Below are 12,696 nucleotides of genomic sequence, written 5' to 3'. Positions count from 1 at the left end.
GTTTAAATTGTATCTTTTTTATACAGTCCCTTGGTGTAAACTTCAATTGACCAATTGACCAATAAGAAGCTGACAATGTTAGGGTTAGGGCTAACCCTAACCCTAACCTTTTAAGTCTCCTGCGTGTGTTTTATGTTATATTTACTTATGTTTGGGGGTTTTTTTTAGTTTAAATTGAATGTTTTTTATGCGGACCCTTGGTGTAAACTTGACTAATTTGAATATTAACTGTCACCAGAGATGATGTAACAGACTCAGGCGCCTTTTAACAAACAGCTTTAGCTTCTTTACAGAACTTAAATAAGGATGTTTTATTGCTGTTACTCACACTCGACTCATCCCTGTTGAAGCTCCTCTCTGACGCACAGACACTACAGAGCTTCCCGTTTCCTCCTTAAGTGTTAGCTAGCTAACACCATAATAACAGAGGACTTACAGTGACTTAAATATGGTTGAAATATGGTTTAAACAGTGATTTTCAGTTCGGGTTACATAGCAGGTACTAGCCAGTATCAGAGGAAACCCACCTCGCTGTGACAGTAGAGGTTACACTTCAGGATGTAAGCTAACATAAAGATGCTATTAAATACAGACTCTTACCTTCCTGTGAGGATGCTGCAGGCTGAAGGCAGCATGAAAGTGATGAATATGACCTCTTCAGTTGAAGTTTAACAAGGAGAACGTCCTCCGCCGATAGTAGACAGCAGCCACTCCAGAGCTGCTCTGTACGGGACAGATGGGTTACTCTGTAGTCAAAATTTTGCTCCACCTTCCGGTGTGAAGAGGGGCGTTGATCGTCGCGCATGCGCATTACGGCATTTTTGTAGTCAGCGTTCACTCCTCTGAATTCATAGCTTCATGTGTTTATATGATTTTCAGCTAACCATAGAATAATACACTGACACTTTTAGAGACATACACATCCATGAATCAAGAGCAACCAACACATCAGATACTGTGGAGCTGTCCTGTAGTCCAGTGCTGCATTCCATTTCACTAATAATGAATTGGGACTAGTGTGGAAATGTGTTTCAGCATTGTGTATTTGCATTGAGTATTGAGTAGACCTATGTGAGATTATATTAAAGTCTTGTTTTTCCCCCTGTACAGGTCAAGTAATCAGTTGTGAGGAATTGTACTGTGTACCCCGCTTTTTCCTGTGGTTGTATATAATTATCATCATTAAAGGGCGTGGTCCTTATACAGTCTTAAAATCTGTAATTATGTGGCTCTTCTTGCAAGATTCACAGGTTTTATTCCCAAAGGAGTGTTTAAAAAAGATCACATTTCTTTTATAATTGCATCCACTGATGTCTTAATATGATGTTAGCTTATGATATAATTTATAAACTTTAATATAGTTATTTTTCTTTAACAACTTACTAAAAAGTGCTGAACACACATCATTTCCTACACAAGCTACAAGAAGACATCAGTGGTGTTTAGAATAAGATTTTAATAGTGGAGACAGTATTTTTTCATATGAATGAATATACATATTACTGTTTTCTCTCCACACTGTTGATACAGGTGGGAACCAGTGGTCAGAAACTTCTTATTCACTTCTCATTTATAGTGAGTCTCAATGTGTTAATAACAGAACACACAACATAAATACAATAAAGTTAATAATTAGTTAAGATAGTTAATTAGTTAAGAGAAAGGGGAACCATTTATTTTCACTATAATTCCATCCATTCATAACATAGTGGGTTAGGGTGAGCATACCAGATGGGGGTCTGTAGTCCAATTTGTATCAGTTTTGGGTTCCTTGACATGAAAAAGTTAGAGGACTACAGATATATGGTGCACTGGTGCATGAAAAGAAGGTTTGGCTGGGCCACTGAGAGTAAAGCAGCTATAGATGTAGGTGTTTGATGAGAGTAGAGTCTGATTAAGTTTCTACAGTGTAATTTAAAGTCGCAGTGAGATCTCTTTGCGTCTTGTGTCTCTCTGACTGTTGATGACGTTGCTCTGACGCGTAGTAGTCACGCGGCTCCGCGAGGCTCCTGTACCATGTTGTCTCCGCACGTGCCAAAACGACTCAAACCATAATTTCTCAAATGTCCACGCGGTGTTGTTTTTGAACATATAAAGAAGTAACAGCTAAAAATAACTCTCAACCTCTTCTATTTATGTTACGTTTAAATCAAATGCCTCGAAACATACATTATCAAGCACGTGGTGATGACGAAACATTTCACGCCTTTTTTCTTATTCACAAGGAAATGTTTTTATATTTAATACCTGCTGGAAATAAAGCGTGTTCTGTTTCTGACTAAATATCTGTAATTAAATATTGATACATGTCACCACACTAAACACCTGTTACAATTCTGTCATGATATTAATATTGATTTGTTTTCATGTGGTCTCTGTCACAGTAATATAAAACAACACATATAAGAATATATGTATATATATATATTATATATACTATGCAAAAAGGGGAATAAAGAGCATACATTTTGACGTATTAAATGTTATTTAGTGTGATATGGCCCGTGTACAGTAGGCTATTTCTGAATGTATTTCTGTATTAACATTTGTATCCAGTAGGGGGCAGCAGCAATCAAAGAGATGAGGTTTTAGAGTTAAATTTTATACTAATAGATATGTTTGGGATGCTTTTCAAACTAATGTGGTTACACAAACAATATATAAGATAAAGACACTGGGTACAACATGGTTTCTTAAATGTAATTCATTGATAATAATTCATAACACAGCTAAAACTTCTCATCAGACTGTAGGATAGATTACATTAAATTATTCAGTATGATTCAGGTAGATTTGTTTTTCAGAATAGATTAAACTCAATCCCGGATGTGTGACATATCATTGAAAATGGCATTTAAAATACATGTTTCTCCTTCCATAGTTTATACTGTAGTATGTTACAAAGCAAACCTATAAAGATGAAATAACATGGCAGGTTCAATTTTAGTTATAGTCTCATTACAGGAGACACAATATTGCGATAATATTTGTTTAGATTATGTGTCTCACGGTGTTATGTCATTGGTTAAGTTCTAATGCTTTACATGAGGGATAAAAATGCAATAAAACATTTAAAAGACACTGAGAAATCATTAAAACCACAACAAAGTAAATTGCAGAAAGACATAACTTCATGTTTAAGTAATAACATAAAGGGTTTTGTGAAAAATAAATACATTGTCAGTTAATTTAGATTAAAAAGTTGCTGACATTGGGCACATTTAAATTGACCACTGCCTACCATGTTCCTGCAAACTAAATGACCCTTTAGACGAGGTCAGCTGATCCATTAGAGAGCAATCTGACCCTTCTTGGTGATGTTTTTATTGTGTTTGAATGCAAAAAAAAGTGATATAGTAAAAATTTAGCTGCAGCTGTACTTGTTCTCATGGTCAGTAGGTGAAAGGGAAATCAGTGCAGACTGTTTGCTGTCAGTGACCTCAGCATCAGTGATAAGCCTCTGACAGTCCTGTTAAACTTTGCTAAAGGCTTCAGCAAACTGTGCTGGGCTTTGCAGAAGCTCATACATTACACTCATTGTGTGTGTGTGTGTGTGTGTGTGTGTGTGTGTGTGTGTGTGTGTGTGTGTGTGAGAGAGAGAGAGAGAGAGAGAGAGAGAGAGAGAGAGAGAGAGAGGAGGAGGAGGAAGAGGAGGAGGAAAACAAACAGTGACGCATACTGTACTTCTATCAAAAAGTAGCATCACACTGAAGAGGTGTTTCAATGAGAGCTTCAGTCAGTAAGTTAGCTTCATCAGCCTCCTGCTGGTGACTTGTAGAAACTGCAACAACATTTCTGTTTAAAATCTGATTGCTACTGTAATTGGTTATTTATTAATGGTTCATAAATTGTGTGAATTACTACTGCTTCATAGACTAGTTGTAATTCCACAAGCAAGTTTGGGGCTGCCAGATTGTGGGAAATCCTCCTCCAGCATGATACCCCAATGGACATCAAGTCCACAATATACATGTTGGTAGGGTTTGATACTTTCTAATAAGTCATCAGCAAAAGTTAACTTAAATGTTAATAATAAAGTAATCTTACAATAACCCATCGAGTATGTAGTTGTTAATGTTAATAAACTGTTAAACAGATTTTAGTCCATATGGTCTGCAGCCCTTTTTAGGAGGGAAGTAGGATCTTCCTAATAAGTTACGGCTACAAAGTCAAGGCAAGTGTGCTGATGGAGGAGGATTGTACAAAATCTGGCAACGAAAAAAAGGCTCTTATTAATGGCTCATAACTTATAGGCTAACTTTTTATTGATTGATTGATTTATTAACGATTAATAAAGTCAAATAATTACAGTTAAGAAAGTGGTATCATCTCATTCCGATTTCTGGTATTGTTGTGTGTGGGAGATAGATGGTTTATTGGTATTGTGGGTGTCTGGAAACTTTCATGAACACTCAGTACAAACCAAGCTACAGGTTAAAGAGTTCACAACATGTGATGAGGTAATTATTAAGTCACTGATGATCTCCTGTAGATATTTTACAGTGTTGTTGTTTTGTGGGGCAGTAAAACATTTTTTTATTGCTCCTTCGGTTGTTAATGTCTTGGTCCTTCCACCCTCTGACTGATCAAATTGTCACCACAACAAACACATACATCTTCTTAGTCATGCTTGCTCATTCTTTCATTCCTAATTTCTCATTGTTTCATATATCCTTACATTATAGTATGTCAGCTGCTCTTGTTTTTACACATCCTGGGCTGTTTCCATTTACTTTTCACAAGTTGTGTCTTGTCTCTTTAATATGCATGAATTTCTCCAGGGATATGTTCCTCATATACACCACGGACATTATGTCCCGCTGCAATAACTGCATTGTCCATGGCATCCCAGAGGGGGGAGGACTCTTCCTGTTTCTTGTTCTCCCTGTTTGTCTTTTTTTATTGACCTGACTACATTGTCATTCCTGCTAAGTGATAGAGCAGACATACTCAAAAGTGCACAAGAGAAATACTAATAATAATAATGATAGCCAAGGTGCATTAACTGAACTGCTTAGTTCACAGCTCCAGCATCAGAACAGTGTCTGTACAGAGTTGTGGAGTCAGCATTAAAGTTATCTTAACATATATCAATATTTGTTTGATCTGAAATTATAATTAAAGACTACAGGTGTTTCAGAAAAGGTGCTGCATGCTTCTGAAATATTCTAACAATATGTCTGCTTCTCAGAAATGACAAAAATATCTTTATTCTACCTTTTTTAAATTGTAAATTTTTGCATCAGTTCCATTTATCTGATGGAGACAATAAATGTGACATTGACCTTGAGTGACCCAAACAAAAGCATGTATACAGTATGTCCTTATGTTAGGGTTTGTATGTTATCTAAATTGTGTGTGTGTGTGTGTGTGTGTGTGTGTGTGTGTGTGTGTGTGTGTGTGTGTGTGTGTGTGTGTGTGTGTGTGTGTGTGTGTGTGTGTGTGTGTGTGTGTGTGTGTGATACATTTAATCTCATTCACTAGCTGTCTGTGTGGAATTCTTACAGTGTTCAAGCTTCATGCATGGTTGGTGTTAGTGTCAAGATTAAGTTGTCAGACACGGGAATGAATATAAGTCTCCAGACTGTCTGAAAGAACTCCACCTAAAGTATAAAAACACACACGTGCGACTGTGTTTGTGTGTGTTTGCCCATGCTTTGTTTGCATATATGTGTGTTCAAGAAATTTCCATCCAATCAGTGGCACTTCCTTTTACAGCAGCCCTGTGACACAGGAAACCCCAGCTATCAAAAGAATCTACCAAGGTTACCAAATGAACACATTTTACCATTAAATATTTATGTTAATGACAAAAGACTGTTTTGATTCCACTAAATTCCTGTACGATGTTTTACAGTGTACTCTCAACACTCGCACTTGTAAAATGAAATATATATATATATATATTTATATGTAGATTGAGATCAGCTGTGAATAAAAAAATGATCATGCTTTTCTCCCATCAGTTTTTCATTCATAACCAGGAAATTACCAATCTCAGAACCCATCGGCTATCGTCTGACGACAATTTAGCCTCAGGGGGCAGTGGCCAGTGTTTCTGGGCTTTCAGTGTAGCAAGCAGATATCCGGGCCAAGACTTCCTTTTCCGTGTGCCGGCCATTGTTTACAGTCCGATTAGCAACTTGAGACGCAAGAATGGAGTTGGAGTTGAGAAACTACGTTTATGACCAGATTGTTTCACAAGTAGCCAGTTTACACTCAGTTAACTGTGTAAAAACCAAAAAACATCAACTTGTTAAAGGTGTTCTAGCCCCAGAAGGCATTTCGGTTAATGTGTTCAGTCTATTCCACTCCCCACACGGGCTGTTTACCTCCATGCAACCAAAGCATATTCCTGTAGAAATCGCCGGAACGGAAATTGAAACCGGAGCGCTTTTGATCCCAAAATCTTTCCCCTTGCCAACAGATTCGGCTTTCATATATAGATACCTGTTTATAGAGGTTAAATTACAGCAACACATGTCAACAACTGAAACATTCCAATTTAAAGGCACATTAAAAGAAACTAAAATGTTTTCCCAGTTCTAGTCATGTGAACCTGTGTTAATTGTTCAGTAATCTATTGTTAGTATATGCCAGATATATGTCAAAAACTCATTTTTAAGGGAGATGTGTGTGGAGCCCAACAGTTCTTTACAGCTCCATATCGGACCACCCACCTTTTTAATGTTCCAAACAAATTTGGAGGATCTGTAATTGTACAATATCCGGATATTCAAGATCAGGTCACATGGAACTATATCACAATACAGATGATGATGGTTTCCTTCCTCATAAAACATTTGTAAAATGAAGTATTTAAGCCCATTAGTTGAAACTGCTCCATGGAGCTACTAGAGGACAGAAACTCCACATGGTACCACCCTTCAAACACAGCATTTCAAATTTGCATTCTCATGTTACATGCAGAGCCATTACTTCAACATAGCCACCCTTCAGTCACTGCAAATCGCTACAATCACAGGCATAGTGACTATACAATGTCCCGAGGTTGATAATAATTATTTCATTATATGATTATATGGTTCGGTATCATCAACTACTGTCACAAGATAATAGCCCTCAGTCTATAAAATGTGACTGCCTCAGTATGACTCACATGTCTCAAAGCACATTGTAAAATAAAGTGGTTGAGGGCCTTTGGTAGTGTTATCTAAATATGAGGCACAATCAACCTTGAAGGTTATAGATTGGAAATTTCCATTATGCAAACATGTTCCATCCTAAAATTTTTGAATCAGTTGATGTGTGTTAAGGATTATCCTAGATACAACTTTGATCTCTTCATCTACCCAAGTGACCCAAGAGCTTTATAAATGCACTTATAAGAGGGATTTCTACACTCAGTTTTCCTAATTTTGTGCAGCAGGAAGTAAACCAGAACACAAATACCAGGTAGCATTTTTGAGTAAAAGACATGACAAAAAACTCTCAGATTACCAGCAATATGTCAAATTTGCAGCTAAATGCAGCAACTGCAACTTCATGTCTGTTCTCTGGGTGCCCCCAAAATGAACTTTAGAAAAAGTACACAAAGAAAAAAAAAGGTAAGTAAAACAGATTACAGGAAGGTGAGAAGATTATTGATTCGGCAGGAATAACCTGACCTCAGCATGTTAACATGAAGGAGGAATTAGAGGCTTAACTTTCCTGGTTTTGTGGTCAGGCTGCTTTGTAATGACAGTATCCTTTGTCACGTGTCACACCTCTGTTTTTCCCCCCTTCTACCTCTCCTTAAATCAAATAAAAGTCAGAATGCCTTAAAATATCCTCTCCAGACATGTTTTAAGATCAATAAAATAGTCTTCATCAAATTAAATCTCCTCTTTGGTCTGGACACAAGATCTTAAAGGTTCAGGTCATGCAAGCTAAGTCATCTTATTTCTACTAAATCACCAATCTTCTCACCTTCTTGTAATATGTTTACCTACCTTTTTTTTTCTTTTCTTTTTTTTCTTTTGAGCTTTGAGCACCACAAGCCGAGTGCCATCCAGATTCATTCTATTTGAGAGAATAGTAAACATCTCAAGGGTACAAAATTCGGCAACGCACACCAATATTATCTAGGTGGATAAATAGCACTACAGGAGTGTATTTAAGTATGGATTTTGGATTTTGGGATGAACTGTCCCTTTAAGACACAAGTGAGAAATGAAAGTCCTATTAACTCATTCTCAATATACTGTATGTACACCCGAGGTATCAGATCTTCATGTCACAGTATCAACAGTCTATTGATGCATCTGTTCAGCCACCAGCTGACTAAAAGCATCCAGTTATATTCATACAAGTATTTGTGGCAGATAATATAAACAGTCAGCTCACTATTACTCTGCTGATTGTCTACAACTGCTGTAATTTCCTCCACCACACCCAACGCTTATTCCATTGACGAATTTGGTATTGTTCTCTTGCTGCAGCTCGGCATTCACGTATATTCATGTGTGTCTGATGCTTTATACTTAAGTGTTCAGATCCTCCTTGTTGCTCAGCATTTGCCAGAGTTCCCCCTTTTACACCAAATCTAACTGTATAACCATTTGCTATAAATGGCCAGTTCTTTATCTGAGGTAGATCACGTCAGCAATTTGAATCCTGTCTCTCTATTAAGAGCTTTATTGCTTTATTGTAATTTTACCTTCATGACAAAATCATGTAATATCTCATTTTTACCTCATATGATTGTTTCATCAAAATTAAGTAAATGAAGACGTTTACACTTTATTCAGACTGCAATTTAGGATTGAAGAAATGCTTTAAAATGTACATATGCTTTTATGATGATAAGTATTGGTAATGTAGTTTTTTAAATTCCTGGACATCTGAGCACAAGACAAACACCATGATAGACATTTTGAGTTGGACATGTGACATCACTATTGTATTGATCAAAAGTTGAAAACAATATTAAACCTTGAGTGAAAGATCTTATTCATAACACCAGTTGCAACCAATCACTATTGATTGGACATCCCAAAAGTGAAATTTAAAAGGTTGCTTTTAATGACACATGCCATCACACCATATAAATACCATCTATCATTTATCAAGACACTTATAAGCACCATAAAAATGAACTCATGATCAAGACAATCAGTGGCATGTACTTCAAACTGATGATATGCTTAGTTTCAGTGTTTGAATACACCAATAACCCTTCTGACTTGCTTTCACTGTACTCATTTTCATTCATCAGTCTTTCTGCATCAAAGGATTTGAGCTCTATTTGGGGTGGTTGAGGTGTGATCTCTTAAAAATGGCTATTAACAATTACGTACATTATAGTGATTTATTGAAAACCTTTAATCAAGCAGCAATGAAAATCTGTACAACATTATTTTTAACACCAATCCATCTCTATTACGTCAAACCCTACCTTCTGGCACAAAACCAATATTTATTTCCTTCAGCAAATGTAGACCAACACTTGTTAGAGTTTACTTAGTGGGCTTGGAGAGGAACAGAAGCATAAACATACAACAAAATTCATCTCCGGCTGAGGACTGTTCAGTGCTCACCATGTGGCTGTGGTTAATGGGAAGCGTAAACACTTTGTTTCCTCCTCCTGACGCGACACCGGACGTCTGAAAACACCACTGTCCACGAGGAGGGAGACAAAAAGTCACTGCAGCTATGCTTTGGTTTGGTTTATCTTCAACTATTAGCAAAGGAAGCCAAAACTAACTAGATAAAAGTCTGAAAATCACTTCGTAGGTGCCAGGGTGGGAAAAAACATAACCATAGCCTTTAAATTACTCTTAATTTGGACAAAGTTTTAAACACAATAGTTCATAGCAAAATTAAAGACATGTTTGAATCCAGGGAAACTACATGTGTCTGAACTTATTTTGTGAACCAAGGTGGGGGGTTTTCTTACTTTTGAACTGTTTCCCCATGTTTTCCAGTCTTTATGCTAAGCTTGTCACAATCCTGTGTATCTGTAACCTGTTGTTTCCATGGCCTCTCTCCATCTTTCTTCCTGTGTGACAGGTGTGCTGGAGTCAGACCAGAGCCATACCAGCTGCACCTCATCTCACTAATCAAGACCTCTACGAATAAGCCCTGTCACTTCCACTCTGCCAGATCGTAGCTTCTGCACCAGTCAGTCCACGTTTCGATGCCATTTTTTATGCATTAACAGTTTCCTATTGTTGCCTGTTTTTTCTCTCCAGCCCAACCCTGTCTCCTGTTTCCTCGTAGTCCTATCTGTTGTGGTTCCAGCCCGTCCCCAGCCTATTGTCGTCTTGTCAGCCCTGCTTCCCTAACCCTAACCCTACCCTGGATTCCTGCTCGTCCCAGTTTCCAGCCCAAGCATCAGCCTCCACGTTCCCATTCTCCAGCTCAAGCATCAGCCTCCAGGTTCCCAGTTTCCAGCCCAAGCCTCAGCCTCCAGGTTCCCATTCTCCAGCTCAAGCCTCAGTTTCCAGGTTCCCAGTTTCCAGCCTAAACCACAGCCTCCAGGTTCCCAACTTCCAGCTCAAACCCCAACCCCTGTTTCCCAGTTACCATACCAAGCTTTCCCAGGCCTGCATTCTCTTTCCCCCAGCCTTCTAAATAAATACTTTGCTTCTATCATACCCATTTCCTCGCCTTGAGTGTATGCACTTAAAGTTCGCCTGCTCCGCCCCACACAACAAAGCTAAGCTAATTGTCTCTAGGCTCCGGTTTCATATTTAGCACACAGACATGAGTGTTATTAATACTCTCCTCTAATTCTTCATAATAAAGGAGAATATCCTTTCTGTGTGCATTCATTGGTGATATGTGTGTGTGTGCACGTATCAGAGATGGTCTGGACTGCTGGCCAAGGCTGACACAACTGGCTTGGGAGGTAACCTCTCACCAGGTGTACCAGGGACTCTGCCACTAGCTTGCTTTTAGGCAATTTAGAAACAAATGTACATCTGTAATAAGAAAGGCGAGATCTATTTATTATTATTTGTATTTAATTCCCAAGGCATATTTAAAGTCAGCAAAATTCTGGATGGCAGTAAATTCTCTTGAGTACAAGTCTTCCCCTTTATTCCTTACTCTTACCACAGATGATGGGTGTTTAGTTTGCAATCATAAAGAGATGTGTACATTATTTTTAATAAACGTTTGCTGCTATATTGCTGCATCTGCTGCTGACTTATTTAATGAAACATACAGTACACAGGACCTCTCTTTCTGCTATTAATCCTGAGGATTAATTAGGCAATGTCAAGGCAGTCAATGTCATTCTACGGTACAGTCGTTTTCTCCTGGTGACGTAGTGTAAATATGGTGAGGATAAACCTGACCAATACTTTTTAAAGCTTGCTGCTCCAATAGTAGTCAGCTACATGTTTCTTAACCAGTTTATTCAGTTTTCCTATGGCCAAGGCTGCTTATGTAACACCTTTTACAAAAAGGTAATGGAACTGCAAATCTTAATAATTATAGGCCTCTATCTAAACTATTTTGCTGTGGCAAATAATCAGCCAAAATCATCATCTTAAGCATACACCAGTCAGCTTTTAGGGAAAAGCACAGCACTGTTACTGCTGCCACTCTCGTTTTAAATGACACTATCTTGGCTTTGGATAGAAACACTGTGCAGCACTTTTTATTGATCTTTCAAAGGCATTTGTTACAGTTGATCATGTACTGTTTTAAAAATGCTTCATAGTATTGAATTTGATGAAATTGCTTGTAAATGGTTTCAGAGTTACCTCATGGACAGACAGCAATGTGTGGTTATTGGAACCGACTGGAACTGATAAATCTGAATGTGTGCATATTGCTAAAGGTGTACCTCAAGGCTCAACCCTGGGACCTGTTCTGTTCACTCCATATATACGTAGATGATACTGTTTCTTCTGTTACTGGGTGTAATATTCATTTTTATGCTGATACTATTTTTACTGTGATGCTGATATTGTAAAATCTGCTGTAAAATCCCTTCAGCTCTGCTTTACTGATTTACAAGTTACACTTAGTAAATCAGTAACCATGAAAAGAAAGAAAGAAGATTAAACTGATTTTGATAATCTCATCATCTCCACCAATAATGGTATAATGAAAATGTCACAGAGTACAAGTATCTTGGAATTTGGATTGACGAGAAGATAACGTTAAAATATCATTTGACTAATTTGGTGATACAATTAAGGAAAAAGTAGGTGTCTTTTAGGCCACGTTCACACTGCAAACCAAAATCCGATTTTTAGCCCATCTAGATTGGAACTGGATGGCTCTTATGAACTCTGAACAGTCATAAATCACATGTCAAACACATCTCAATTTTTGCAAGCCAGATTGAAACCACCTTTGGGATGTAGTTTGAAATCTCATTTGGACAGATGTGTCTGACTCTGAACAGCTCCAAACACTCATATCGGATTTGACTGTCCGTGACGTCTCTCTACGTCTCTACGCTACGTCACTCTATGCGACACCAGACCTGCGCTTATTCCAGTTGTTGTTGCTAGCTGATATCACTGGAGGAAACGGAGGACGTCGAAAACATCAGTCCATGGACAGAGGACCAAACCATATTCTTAATCTTTGGGGAGACGGCTCGGTTCAAGCGAAGCTCGAGGGTTTGTTGTCGCTGTCGTGATTATATGACATCAAATCCGATTTGGACACTTGCTAAAAACAGTGTGGACAGTCAGGCCTAAAAATCAGATTTGAGAAGGAATCAGATTTGAA

Source organism: Scomber japonicus, chromosome 23 (assembly GCF_027409825.1).
Source record: "Scomber japonicus isolate fScoJap1 chromosome 23, fScoJap1.pri, whole genome shotgun sequence".
NCBI lineage: Eukaryota > Metazoa > Chordata > Actinopteri > Scombriformes > Scombridae > Scomber > Scomber japonicus.
This window is presented reverse-complemented; position numbering follows the sequence as displayed.